The sequence below is a fragment of the Pleurodeles waltl genome, chromosome 8 (assembly GCF_031143425.1).
Source record: "Pleurodeles waltl isolate 20211129_DDA chromosome 8, aPleWal1.hap1.20221129, whole genome shotgun sequence".
Taxonomy (NCBI): domain Eukaryota; kingdom Metazoa; phylum Chordata; class Amphibia; order Caudata; family Salamandridae; genus Pleurodeles; species Pleurodeles waltl.
The window spans coordinates 419032863-419048461 of record NC_090447.1 but is presented as its reverse complement, the minus strand read 5'-3'; the positions used below and the strand labels follow the sequence as shown (position 1 = coordinate 419048461).

The window sequence follows — 15599 nt, the reverse complement described above, 5'->3', positions numbered from 1 at the left end:
ATGAAATGATTCTTCATGTAAAAAGAAAAAAATCTATTTGTTTTGTTAATTTAAAATCATTCTTTGCAAGGGTTACTTTGGCCGTAGATATCCCTTCTTCAAAATATTTCTAAGCATCGGACTTTATCCAAAAGATTTTTTAGTGTTCTCAAATGAGCATCACACGGTTTAAGATCAGAGTAGTCTATTTAGCCTAATCAGCATTACTACTGAGAGTGATATACAGGCAACATATTGGTACATCCTCATGCCTATGATGATAGTTTATTTTTTCACACTATGGAAGTAGGAGGTTTTTGTAAATCACAGTCTACTTTCCCTGATGTGTATCCAAACAGGACATTAATTCTTTTTTTTTTTTCTAACTAAAAAGACTTTTCCCTCAATGGACAGGGGCTGCTTTTATTAAAAAAGAAAAAAAAGAGAAAGTAAAACACATTTCCCCGTATGCAAATGCAGGGATAGATGTTTGCTGTACCTTGCAGACCTCCATCACTGCATATGCAGCCAATCACAGACCATCGCAATCTAAGACCTACCTAATTAATGTTCATTAGGCAGGCTGTTTTGCTACCCACAGAATTTGTTTTGTCATGTTGGTATACAGATTGCATCACAAACGACAATGCCTTTCGCAAACTAGTCAGTGTTCAGATTGCACATGCCTAGTTTTTAAATAGGTTCTGATAGAGACTTCGAATACCCCCCATGCCTCTAGACTGGTTCTGGAAAATCTTTAACAGTATCCCTGCACGCCAGAGGGTGGCACCGGCAGGTTCACTGCAACATCGTTCCACACCAGATGTGGTGTGTGGATTCGCAGCCTATACAGGCGCCACCTATGCTCGCTGACATCAGTGCCTTTTTTTCCACGCTAACAGTTGCAGATCTAGCACTAACCCTCATCTCTTTGAGATTCTTCCTATTAACAATACTACTAAATTTCAGGGTGCATGGGAAATGTGACCTCCCAAAACTACAGGATCTAAACCCTATGGGGAATGTTGCTAACAATGTCTGTGACTGACCCACGCATGGTATGCCTGTGTTGCTTAGGATAAGACCACAACGCCAAGCCTTCAGTGATTGTGCCTTGAAGCACTCCAAGGTCATTCAGGACTGGGAACAGAAGCTCTTTGTGGTCCTAGCAAGACTCCATTCCAGGATCAGTCCAAGTCTAAAGATCGATCCCTGTTCCGCTGTCGAGTTCATCTTAACGCTATAAGTCCTTGAGCAAATCCAAGAAAAAGCACAGGAAGTCCAAACAGGACTCTGCCTCGTCCCTTCACCCTCAGTCTCCTGGGTAGGCTTGAGGGCATCATCGTGCCTATGGATTACGCTCCCAAAGCCGTTTTACTTAGGAGTCAATTCTGACCCTTGTCAAAGTCAAGGGGCCATTAAAGTTGCAGTATCCTATTGTCACATCATCATATATTTCCTCATCTCTTCCATTAAAAATAAATAGTATGTGAAGGACTCTTTTAAAAATTCCCTTTTAATGATATCTAGTGACTTTTGAATGCTTTATCCTTTTTTCTTCCAAATTTTAAAGCAGATCAGTATAATTGGCAATATAGCCCATTTTAAGGCTACATAATTTTACATTTGTGTCACATGTTTCGTGGCCTTTTCGTAGTAAGGTGGAAAAAGTCTGGTTTTAAAAGAACCGCTCCGGGAGCCACACACGTGGGCGGGACTGTTCAGTGCTTATGATTTCAACGGAGATTGCCCTGATAAAGAACTAGGATTACTGGAAAGAAACTGTTCTCTCTTTACCAGGTTCCCTGGAGAAAGGAAAGGCCAGGCTATGCAAAAAAGGACTTAGGCTGTATCGTACTCTGCATAAAGACCTGCTACAAACTGATGAATAAGCAGCCCTATGAGGACTTGCAGGTTCAGTCTATTAGAGCCAAAGCTTCTACCTCTGTGTTGGCATGTAGATGCCAGTTTTTGACATTTCTCAGGCTATTACATGGGGTGTTGTAGGAAACCGGATTTTCTTTGTTGTAGTCCTTCTCCCCACCCTCGTCCCCTTATACCTTGTTCCCCCTATTTAGCTACTAGATGTGGTTTTCAACTCTGACAGTGCACTGAGGCCTGCTAACCAGACCTCAGTGCCAGTGCTCTTTCCTTTAAACAAGGTATGTTTGATTATTTTACAGTTGGCACAGGACTTAAGCACCTTTGTAAGTCCCTTGTAAATTGTACCCCTGGTAACTAAGGCATGTGTTACAAAGAGGGTCCCTTGGGCTGTAGCATAACGTATGCCATCCCAAGGGACCCAAACACAGATTGCCATTGCAGAATGTGTGTCTTGGTGCAAACTCTGAGTAAAAACATTACATAGCACATGCATTGTGTGGCATACTAAAATCACTGTATCTAATATATTTAAGTCACCCCTCCAGCAGGTCTTGAATCCATTATATTTTATGTGAGAACATATCTACATGAGCAGGTATGCCTCTGTGATGTCTAGTCTGATTACTAGATATTGCAAGTGAACAGGCAGCCATCTTAGAACATGTACATTATGAGTGACCTAGCTACATGGTGGTAGCTTGGAAAATAATGTTGTTTTGTATCAAACACTTTGTCTTAATAAATCCACACTGATGCTGTTATTGGATTTATTATGACATGCACCCAGAGAGCACCTTAGAAGTTTCTCCTCAAGCCCTACTGGTCCTATAGTGTGCTGACTGACTGGTTATTGACCAGCCTGCCACCACAGACTAGTTTCTTACCCCCCTAGAGGTGAGAGCCCATGCTCTCCGGGGTGAGAAACAATGTGTTCTCCAGCAGGATGGTCAGTAAATCTGCATACCAAGGCCAGGGGCTTCGAAGTCCCAGCTGCCTTTGATTTGCAACCCCGTTTTCCCCCCAGGCCTGGAATAGGCAACCCCCTTGCCCTGAGGTCCATTTGGCACAAGGACAGGTGGAAATTAGGTAGTCAGGAGGTGTGTTACACTGTCAGGCTAGTCGGACCCCTAGGGTCAGCTACCTGAGGTGAACACGAAAAGGAGGATTCCACCATCTTGTGGGTGGTGGAATTAGGAACCCTGGGACCGGATGATGCCCACTCTTCACAGGAAGTAGTCATCTAGGGGGTGTAGTGAACCCAAGGGTATGTAGCCCATTGGCTACTACCCTTTATTTTCCTTAATGCCCCTAAATTCAGTGTTTAGGTTGCCCCTAACACCAGGAACTTAGATTAGAATACTGGGAACCAAGAAAGAAAGAAGGACTGAAGAGAGCTTAAAATGAAGACCTGCATCAAAGATTGGTGCAGAACCATGCCAGGCTCCTTGCATTTCGACCTTCACAAACAGCTGGACATCCTCCCCAAAAACCATGGAGGACTGCCCAGCACCGTAACCACTTGGGAAAGATCTCCCTTGGGGCAGAGGAGCTGCTCCCCTGCATCTGCAGGCATCTCTCTCAAAGTCCAGTACTTTGTCCCATTGACCATCCGGCCCGTCGAGAAAGAAACATGCCAGGAGAAGATTGTTTGGAGTTCAGGAGGCCAGCCCCACCTCTTAACCAATGTACTGAGACACTGATCTTTCAAGGAGTCACCCTACAATGTTGACACGGAGCCGGAGGTACCACCTACCTGTGCGCAAGTGTAAAATGCTGAAGATTTTCTGGATCCAGTCTGATGTGGAGGGTGGTATTGAAGGTGAGGAATATGCAGTTAGATAGTCTCTACCAGAAAGAGTGTTACCGAGCGTAAGTAACTTGGTCTATAGTACGTTAACCCCTTCGTTCTTGGCAGTGGTTTCTCTCTTTCACATCTGATAATAGCCTATATAGATAGGCCAGGAGGTGCATGTATTTTTTTTATATATATAAATTGATCATCCTAAAATTCCATGTATCTATTTTTTACCTAAAATTCATAAGAACAAAACACATCCTCCAGGTAGACCAATAGTCAGTATGAATCAGTCATTGCTTGAGAATACCTCACGATATTTGGACCTGTTTTTATGTACATTTGTTACAGAACTACCCTCATACCTACGTGACACCAATGATTTTTTGGCCAAGATACATGACATCCCATGGCATAAAGACTACTTGTTGGTCACTATGGATGTAGCATCCTTGTATACGTCCATCAAACATCAATATGGGTTACAGGCCTGTAGGTACTTTCTACAAACACGATCCATTGAATTTCTTGAGCACACTAATATGCTCCGATCCATGCTTCAATTTTGCCTAACACACAATCTGTTCCTTTTTGATAATGAAAGCTTTCTACAAAAACAAGGGACAGCTATGGGGGCATCCTTCGCTCTCACATATGCCAATCTATACATGGGCTGGTGGGAGAAGGAGGTGGCATGGTCAGAAAGTAATAACATCTATATGGATAGAGTGATATTGTGGGTGCGATATATCGATGATTTGTTTATTATTTGGGATGGTACAGAACAATTACTGTTGGAATACATAAATGTACTAAATAACAACCAATTTAACATCTATTTGGAAGCTACTTTCAGCAGAGACACTATCTAATTCTTAGATGTTCAACTAAAAGTAGAAAACAATCATCTAGAGACAACCATATATCGTAAGCCAACGGCCTGCAACTCCATACTACATGCCAATAGTGGGCATCCCTTGGCACTGAAATGGAGCATACCCTATAGCCAGTTACTGCGGGCTCGCAGAATATGTTTGGATGAGAACAAATATGACTTGGAAGCCAGGGTAGTGGTGGACAGATTTCTAAGTAGAGGTTATCCTCCTAAAATTTTGAGGGATGCACTACACAGGGTCAAAAATAAAAGCAGAGACGAGTTACTTTTCAATAACACAGTGACTAGCAGTGACTCTAAGCAATCATCACCTAGAATATTTTTTCAGTACAATCAACAACATGATTCACTAAGAACCATACTTCAAAAAAATTGCCATGTTTTACAGAATGATTCCATCATTAATGATCACATAGATACACATCCGTCCATAACCTTTCGTAAAGCGCGCTCACTGGGAGATTATCTGACCAGAAGCTATTTTTCGTTAAAAGCTAATACATCCTGGTTGAGCCAAAAAAGTCTGGGGTTTTGGAAATGTGGCCATTGTAAGGCCTGTCAGTATGCTCAAAATATGCATAAGTACCAAACATTTGATGGTCGTCAATGCGAGATTAAAGATCGAATCACATGCGACACTGAATTTGTGATCTATGTCATTGAGTGTGGATGCCATAAAAAATATATTGGAAGCACTATTCATAAGTTAAAAGTTAGATTCTTACAACATTTCAGAGCCATAAAAAACCAAGATAGAACATATCCTTAGGTAAACCTTTCTGGGATATACATAAAGGAGATTGTAGTACATTATCTTTTTATGGTATCAAATACATTAAAAATAATCCCAGAGCTGGAAACAGAACACTAGACCTCAGACAAATGGAATCGAAAATGATTCTACTATTAGGTTCTGAATCCCCTTGGGGGCATAATCTTGATGCGGAGCTATATGTCCATCTCAGATGACAGAATAACCATCAATTGTATCTATTTTGAATTTAGAAAGAGACTTTTTAATGCCTTTCATTTCTGTAAATAGTATTGCCAATTTGGTAACATTTTACCAGCATCATGTTCATGAGGATAGGTGAGAAGACTATAATTAGTAAAAAAAAATGCCATAAAAAAATTCTAAAGGGGCTATAATTTATGAATTTACATCTATTTGACCCCATATTGTAGTCTTATGAACTTTGTAGGAAATAGGGTCTTTTGTATGACTATGTAGGCTGTACTGTGCCATTGGTTTTTTAACCATACCTTCCTGTAATCTAGAAAATGCAGAATATTGAATTAAAATATATATATATATATATATATATATATATATATATATATAACCTTAAACACTCCTTCAAATATCAGGAGAACCAGGACACCTCCAATATGAAAATTCAATTTATTTCAGCACAAAATCCAACGCGTTTCGGCAACAGCCTTACTCATGGATACCACATAAATAAAGTGCTTCACATATATAACCCAAATTGGTCATAAAAATAAAAGACAGACAAATCCTAATACACCCACTAGAGAACACGTATTTGTGGTGGCCATCTTAAAGTGCACATTCAGTCTTAATACACTGTAATAAGTATTGAATAGTTTTTAAAATCACATCAATATCCCCCATAAGATTTTCAATATCAAAAGACTTATTTGGAATTATTTCTCATGATGTTACTCTCCAAACAATTAATAAAAAATATAATAGATGAATATTTGATACAAAATTACAAATTTGTAAAATGATTCAATTGTTAAATAATTCGATTATTAAATAATTCATTTCCTGACGTTTGAGTAAAATATCTATATATATTATCAGGTTAAAATCCAATATGTTTCATATGAATATTTCATATAAATATTTAATGCTCAAACCCATGTCTCAATTACTGCCATTGCATCTTGTACTGCCCAAGTGGGCGTATATATTTGCAAGTAACTGCCCTGGAGGATATCATATCATTTCCGATGTTGTGCATAAATGACCTCGTTCTACTAGTGCATCATGACTTCTTAACCCAAGTGAGTGGACAAACAAACTTAATTCATAATAAAGACTTAATAAAACCCAGCACCTAATTCCATATCTTAATATACATTAAAATATCACCAACACTCCAAAATGCTATTATAGTAAAAATCACCACATACCCCCACCATAATAAAAAATATGTCAATTACTCTAGATGGATACTCAGCTCTTCACTCGAATTCAGCCCTACAGGTTCCAGTGTCTCAAACTCAATTATATATTTAGACTCCAAAATACGTAGCATCCTTACTCTATTGCCGCCCCTTTTGTTAACCTTCACTTGATCAATGACCACAAATTTCAACAAATTCTCATTGCCAAAATGTTGCTTAAAGAAATGCCTCGCTACCGGGTAGTTTTTGTCATAGTTCTTGATAGCTCGTCTGTGTTCCAGAACTCTTTTCTTTGCACTGTGTATCGTGCTCCCCACATACAATTTGTCACATGGACATATCAGACAATAAACACAATAAGTTGTGTTGCAATTAAAGTTACCTCTAATTGTGAAACTGTCTGTCATCCCTGGAACATTTAATGTTCTACAGTTATTGCTGGTTTTGCAAGCTTTGCATTTCATACAACATACAATTTTGATATTGAAAATCTTATGGGGGATATTGATGTGATTTTAAAAACTATTCAATACTTATTACAGTGTATTAAGACTGAATGTGCACTTTAAGATGGCCACCACAAATACGTGTTCTCTAGTGGGTGTATTAGGATTTGTCTGTCTTTTATTTTTATGACCAATTTGGGTTATATATGTGAAGCACTTTATTTATGTGGTATCCATGAGTAAGGCTGTTGCCGAAACGCGTTGGATTTTGTGCTGAAATAAATTGAATTTTCATATTGGAGGTGTCCTGGTTCTCCTGATATTTGAAGGAGTGTTTAAGGTTATATTAGGGTCTCTCGGAACCCATCCAGGACCGCTGTGTGGAGCACCTGCATTCCGGGACTTGGTTACGAATATATATATATATATATATATATGGAATAGGATAGGAGACAACGAAACAAACAAAAACATTTTTTTTATCATTAGGGTTTTGTAACACTTAGCCGCACTTTATATGCTCTTTTTGCACATATAATTATTACATATTTGTAGCACTATGCACTTTAGGCCTAGGCCCTGTTTAAATACAATTTATCAACATGCATCTACAGAGCCACCAACTACATAGATAAGGACAGAGAAGAATTAATTCGGATTATACAGGTATTAGAGACATATTCAAGTATCACAATATAATCAAATAGAATTTTGATATATGGTACCAACTGGCTATATATATAAAAAAACGATAATTTTAAACACATAATAAGAAATTGCAGGTTCGTTTCTATTTGAATAATTCCAACATGAGACCAGACATTACTATTTATTGAAAGTTATTGCAATGTATTATTATCAATATGGTGCCCATTGATGACACAGAAGAGGTTCTAAGTATGAACACAATGTAATTGATTGTTGTTTCATATGATAAATGTCAAATTGAGGAATTATATATGATCTATTGGGGGGGTTTTGTATGATCAATCTATTAACTATTTAATAATTCTATAATAATTTTTATAATTTTATACAATTTTATATAGTTGATTGGTTAAAGTTAACTGTTTATATTCTACCCATTTCTAATATTGATTCATGTGTAATAATAATTTATTTATTTTTATCAGTTTCTAACCTTTTGTAATAATCATAATATCTATCAAATTTGTGTCTGGATGATGATGTTTTCAAATTGAGATAACTATAAGTAAATAATTGTATACTTGAAGAGAAGAATATAATTTATAGAAACATAACTTAAAAACATACTTTATATAACATCTGATTCACTGATTGAATATAGGTTGATCTGAACAATTGATAATTGTGGTTTCAATGATGAATCAATTTGTGTTATCTGTATTATTTGTCATCAAAGAGTTAACCAACGATTGATATTAGAATGAATTAATGATATGCAATAATATCTATTTGGGCTTCTTAAGTGATACATATATGATATTTATGTCTTTTTAATTCTAATTTTTCTAAAAATATTCTCATGAATGTAGGTGATTCTTTTATTAAGTGTTGTATTTAAATAATGATCTTTCCATGTTTCAAAATGGCCGCCGCTCTATATCACACTAGGTTGTTATGGAAACAAATGAAGGACTTTGAATTTGCATGTAAATGATGCTGGCTCTGCAGCCAAACTGTCCAGTAAAAGGCGTTTTGCCGAAACGCGTTGACATTGCATTTCAGGACTCTGTGTTACCTGTGTAAGGAAATAAATTTGTGAACTGAATACGAGCGCATTGGAGTGAATTTGCTTCGATAATTGGGATCCATTCGACGGGATCGGTGCAGCCGTCAGATGGCCATCTGTTGAAGAATTATATATATATATATATATATATATATATATATATATGTGTGTATATATATATATATACCAAGGTGTATTGGAGAAGTTTGCAAGCACAAATAATTGAACGATTGAAAATCATCTAAAGTTACTCCTTTGACAATGTCTAACATGGAGTTTTCCAGCAATAAACATCATAATATGTTTCAGATGTTTATTGCTGAAAATTATTTAGGTCAAAATTAACATGCATGTAAGGTTTGGAAATAGGTCAAGTTTATTAGGACTTGAAGGTCTACATTGTCTCGTCAGAGTATGGCCTTTGGAGATTTCATTGGCGTAGTAGTTTTTTCAGTTCCCCTGTGCATAGCTCAAAAGAGGTGCTTTGTGCTTGCCGTTGGGGAATAGAATTAAAACTTTTAAGGGCGTGCGCTAAAAAAGAATAAGAAATGGTTCATTGTTTCCTAAATGAGGGTGGTTTGGGTAGCATGATTTCAGCTCTGAATCATGAGCTGGAGCCCTCTGAGGTAGTTAACATATGTACCAGGTATTATGGAATGTCCAAGTGTAATGCTTTGAACATGAAGCATGGCATTTTAAAAATACTTCATTTTAGAGTAATTAGGAATGAGGTAATGCAGTGAAGGTCTTGTTGCACCATGCAGAGCAAAATGTAATTATGAAATGCCTGCGACAAAGCCTTTGTGTAGTCGGGTCTTTACAAAACCAGTGATTGCACCAGTGTTTTGAAGTAAAGTGTTTCATTGATTGCAATAGCTACAACTAAGATGGAGTATTCATGACTAATTGGGGGGGGAGGGGTGTTAGTATTAGGCTTCGAGACACAGATTCTTTACCTTAGAATTATCTCCAGGCAGAGTGGATCCGGAAATATTTCTTGAGCATTTCCTCTGCACGTGGTATGTGGCAATTTTTGGCTCCATGTCATCAGCGCCACGAGTGACGTGCGCTGTGCCGCCCCATTGCGCATACTTCAGTTCTTTTCTTTCTGTGCTGGTCTGCGCAGATCCAGAGAGAGGTGCCCCTTATTCACTTTTTGATTTACCTTTTTTAAAACTTTTCCTTTTTGTCAAAGTCTTTTTGAGACTCTTCTCCTGGTGTGGCAGGAATATTGTAGGAAAGTGGCTCTTTTGACATGGTCACACCCCCACCACCACCACCCCACCCACACTTTTTGCCTAGTTTCTGGAGTGATTTTGACTCCGTGCACTGGGTCCCTGCTAACCAGGTCCCCAGTGCCAGAGCTCTTTCTCCAAAACTGCACAATTGTTTTGCACAATTGGCAAACTATTTAGCTACCACTGTAAGTCCCTAAGGCCTAGGGTACTAAGGAAAGTCTCTGAGGGCTGCAGCACCAATTGTGGCACCTTCAGGGACCCCTCATTAAATTCCAGGTGCACTAACACTGCATGTTCCAGGCGTAAGTCACCCCAAATGCAGGGTCCATACAGGTGAGAGCATATGTGGATGAGCAAATATACCCCTGCTATGTCTGTCGATTCTGAGACATAAGTGCATAGGGAAGCCATTTTAAATGCATGTGCTGGACACTGGTCAAAACAAGTTAGTTCCCCAGCTACATGATGGCTTCTCTGAAGCCTGGGATGTTTGATATCAAACATTTCAGAATAATAAAACCTCACTGACCCCAGTGACGGATTTGTTAAAAAAAAAATGCACACAGAGGCCAACTTAGAGGTGCCCCTTGAAAACCTACTAGCTACTAGTGTGTTGACTCACTGTTCCTGACCGGTCTAGCCACCACAGATGCTTTTCTGGCCCCCCCCAAAGTGAGATTCAGTGCTCTCGAGGACCTGAGACAAAAGCCTGCACTGGGGAGAGGTGTGACCTCCTCTCTCAGGCAGGACGGACCTTCCAGGGTGGGAAGCTTCAAAGGCCTCTCCTAATGGCAGAGGTAACAATGACTATAACAGTGAGACTGCTTGATTTGGGTGGCAGCACCACTGGATTGTGGGGGAACTAAATCCAATGCCACACCGTGTGACAACTGTCGACCTAACCCTTCTGGCCCGCTACCAGAACCTCACAAGTACCCAAGAGGAGAGGTGATGTGTGGCATCCGTGTGCATGACATTCTGATTTCTTAGGGAAATCATGTTGAAGCAGATCTTACCCCTTTTTCTCTGTTGCATTAGTCTCACACATGCAAAGACAAACCGAAGCAGGACTTGGTTCAATGAATTTCATTGAATCAACTGCATCCTAGATAAAAAAGCGTGTACTGCAATGATGAGGATAATGAAACATGATAATAGAGCAGTGGCAAAAAAGGTGAAACCTAAGAAAAGTCCCACTATAATGTCACTATGCTAGGTTTTAGAATTCCTGCCTACAACACTAAAGTCCTGTATTAGAGTACAGCAGTGTTGGCCCTAATCCGCCCTTCGGGACCCCTTGGGAAGACACCATCCTCCATATCTGAATATGGTAGTGGCGAAGAGGGCTGTTGTTCTACAGACCAGCTTCTCCCATGTAGGCGAAAAAGATGTCTGGTCTCAGCAGACAGCTGCAATGGAGCGAACAGCATGCAATGGCAACTTCTAGCTGATTTTCCCTCTAAAGTATATGTAGCAGAAATGTGTTTTTATAATGAAATAGTTGGTGTCCTAATAATACTGCCCTAACATAAAAATATGCATGTTTCCATGAAACAACAGGGAGTGTGATGTTCTGCTTTGTCCCAACATTATCATGTATCATGAGCAAGCACGGAGTGAACATATCACACCAAGAGGCGAAAATAATTGCTAAGCTGAGCGAACAACAGATAAAAGAACAAAAACATTGCTACAGAATGAGGCTTCTGCTAAAATAATAAAATGAATTATTTTCTAGGCTAAAGGGCACAAGCTGCAGGCCTATGGCTAAAGTAATGTATCCATAAAATGATGCCAAAATAACCTCACAACAATAGCTGTAGTCTGGAATAATGGCCCAAACTACCAAGGGAAAGGGCATGAAGACTGGGAGGCCAGCTTCTAATAAAACCATTTAACAGGTTCCCTCTCCCCAGGGAGAAAACCTGCCAGCCCCTGAGGGAACTGAGCCTCAGGAGCTTGGGCCTTACACAGCAGAGCTCTTAGGACCAGGGGGACCCTCTAGGAAGGATCTGTGCCAGGGACACAAAACACGTCCTACTCTTGAAGGCCTGAGACAGCTAGCTGCTGGAGAAAGGTGATATCTGTGGATCCCACAGGACCTATTGGGCGGAGGGACTCCTTTACACTGAGGCCAGAGACCCTAAACCTGGTGGCACTAGGAGAGTGGTAGTGCCTCAGCAGTTGAGGGAGTTTCACCTAACTTTGGCCCATGATATCCCTTTAGCTGGGTATCTTGGCCAGGTAAAAAGATGGAGTAGCTTGGTAAACCACTTCTACTGGCCAGGTATGTCTCAGAAGCTGAAGGAGTTTTGAAGCTCCTGTGCCCACTGTCAAGCCAGTGACTAGAAAGTTGACCACACAAAGGTCGCCTTAATTCCACTGGTTGTAGTGGATCATGCAAACGGGTACCCTGAAGCCATTCCCCTGAGTACTAGTGCTACCCGTGCAGTAGCTAGGGCCCTCATTGGTGTATTTATCAGAGTGGGCTTTCCAAAGGAGGTGGTGTCAGACCGAGATACAAGCTTCATGTCTGGCTACCTGAAGTACATGTGGTCTGAATGTGGTGTGACTAACAAAATCACTTTCCCATATAACCCTCAGTGCAGTGGTCTTGTTGAGAGATTTGTCAAGACACTCAAAGGCATGATTGGTGGACTCCCTGAAAAACTCAGAAGGAGATGGAATGTCTTACTTCTATGCCTGCTCTTCGCTTACAGGGCAGTGCCACAGAAGGGATTAGGCATTTCCCCCTTTGAACTTTTGTTTGGGCATCCTGTGAGGGGACCACTTTGTCTTGTTAAGGAGGGATGGGAGAGACCTCTCAGAGAACCAAAACAAAACATTGTGGACTATGTACTTTACCTTTGCTCTGTAATGGTTTAGTACATGGGAAAGGCATCCAAAAACCTTATGGACAGCCAATAGCTCCAGAAGCTCTAGTATGACCAAAAGGCTGCACTGGTGGAGTTCCAACCAGGGCAGAAGGTATAGGTCTTAGATCCTGTGGCTCCTAGGGCCCTCCAGGACAAATGGCGGGGCCCTTATCCCATCTTAGAAAGAAAAGGGGAAGTCACTGTAGGAGGCTGGCCTGGTTTGTAGTGTGTACCTTGGGTACTTACACCAGGTCCAGTTATCCCTTGTTAGTGAATGTAGTAGTGTTCTAGCAGCTTAGGCTGATAGTTAGCTATAGCAGAGCAGCTTAGGCTGAACTAGGAGACATGCAAAGCTCATGCAATACCACTTATAGTTACACAAGTAAAGACAATACTCAGTGTTACCACAAATAAAGGTATTTATTTGGGGTGACACAGTACCAAAAATATCTTAGAGGCAACACTCCTTCTGGAGGTAAGTATTATACACAATATATACACTAGACACCAAAATTAAAGTAAATCGTCATAGAACAATGCAAACAGTAGGAAATCCTAAAGAATGCAATGGGAGAAAATAGGTCTGGGGCAACACAAACCATATACTAAGAAAGTGGAATGTGAATCACAAATTCTCCCCTAGACAAGTGTAGTGTGTGCAGAACAGCTGGGAGAGTAAGAATACAGTAAAGGTAAGTAAATTACACCACCCCAGAGCCCAGAAAAGCAGGAGTAAAGTACTGCAAGTTTCCTTAGGACACACTACATCTTGTTTTTGAGATTTTGTAGCAACCAACCAAGTCTGCAAAGAACAACTGGTGGATTATTGGACCTGCAGCCTGCAAAGGAAGGGGACCAAGTCCAGAAGTTGAAAGAAGTTCCAGGAAGGACAGGAGCCCCTGCCAACCCAGAAGAGGGTGCAAAAGAAGAGTCCTCAGTTAGTTGAAGACTGCATAAATGCACCCTAGGAAGATGCCAGCGGGTTCTTGCATGATGCAAAAGATGTCCCACGACGTGAAGATCGTTGCAGACGAGATTTCGTGTTGGAAGGCGCCAACAAGCTTTGGCTACAACAAAAGTGCGTTTTGAGTCAAGTGGCGCTGGATGGACCCAGGAGGGACCTGGGGGCCTCAGCTCTGTGTGAGGAGGAAGAGAGGGCTCCCAGCACTTTAGAGAGCCTTCAGGATGCCTGCCAGAACTGCAGGACCCAGGTTCAAAGGAGGTACAAAATGCGGTTGATGCAGCACAACAAAAGAAGGTCCCACGCTGCCGGAGAACAACTCAGCGAGTTGAGCGTCGCAGGAAGGAGTGCTGGAGACCTGGGCTAAGCTGTGCACGAAGGAATTTCGCAAAGAGTACACAGAGGCCTCAGGAGACGAAGAAGATGCAGCACACAGGGATACCGTCGCTCTCGGGGAAGGCAAGGTCTTACCTACTCCAAATTGCCTCAGCAGGACCGTCTAGGTCGATGATGTCCACCCTCTGTGTCCTTAGGAGCACGCTCGTCACTGTGAGAGGAGTCCCAGAATACCGGTCGTCACCTTGGAAGGTGCCTGCTTGGAGTAGGGGAGTGACTCCGTTACTCCACGGGAGATTTCGTCAGTCCTTCTGGTGCAGGATGAAGACTGAAGACAGGGAGTCCCCAGAGCATGCTCTCCGTGGAAACTGTTGCAGTTGCTGACTTGGAGCTGAGGTTGCTGAAGAAAAGTGTCTCTTGAAGACACTTTGTTGCAGTCACAGCGTTTTTTGGAGCAGGCTACGGTTGATCCGAGGTCAGAAGAGTGTGCAGTTGTTGCCCACAGGAGAGACCCTAAATAGCCCTGAGAGGGAGGATTGGCTACCTTATCAGGTATGGACCTATCAGGAGGGGTCTCTGACGTCACCTGCTGGCACTGGCCACTCAGAGCCCTCCAGGGTGCCCCCACACCTTGCAAAACAGGATGGCTGAAGTCTGGGACACACTGGAGGAGCTTTGGGCACCACCCCTGGGGTGGTGATGGGCAGGGGAGTGGTCACTCCCCTTTCCTTTGTCCAGTTTCCCGCCAGAGCAGTGGAGAAGGGGTCCCTGAACCGGTGTAGACTGGTTTATGCAAGAAGGGCCCAATCTGTGCCCCTCAAAGCATTTCCAGAGGCTGGGGGGGAGGCTACCCTTCCCCAGCCTGTAACATCTGTTTCCTAAGGGAGAGGGTGTTTCACCCTGCTCTCAGAGGAAATGCTTTGTTCTGCCTTCCTGGGACTGGGCTGCCCAGCTGTAGCTGCAGTGCAAGCCTCAGAGAGCTGGTTTGCCAGTACTGGGGGTCTATGGTGGGACCCCTGAGATGCATAAAATTGGCTCCCCAATACCAGATTTGGAATGGGGGGACAATTCCATGATCTTAGACAGGCTACATGGCCATATTCTGAGTTAACATTGTGAAGCTACATATAGGTATTGACCTATATGTAGTGCACACGTGTAATGGCGTCCCCGCACTCACAAAGTCCCGGGAAATGGCCTTGAACTACGTGGGGTCACCTTTGCTAGTGCATGGGTGCCCTCACACTTAGTATCTTTGCACCTAACCTTCAGCAAGTTAAGGTTAGACATATAGGTGACTTATAAGTTACTTAAGTGC

At 41.5% G+C, this 15599-nt stretch overlaps 1 protein-coding gene across 4 annotated transcripts in view; it reads left to right on the top strand.

Moving 5' to 3' along the window:
* The window catches only part of HERC2 (HECT and RLD domain containing E3 ubiquitin protein ligase 2), a 1448528-nt gene that overhangs the window by 672184 nt on the left and 760745 nt on the right, over positions 1–15599 (top strand). The window lies entirely within an intron of this gene.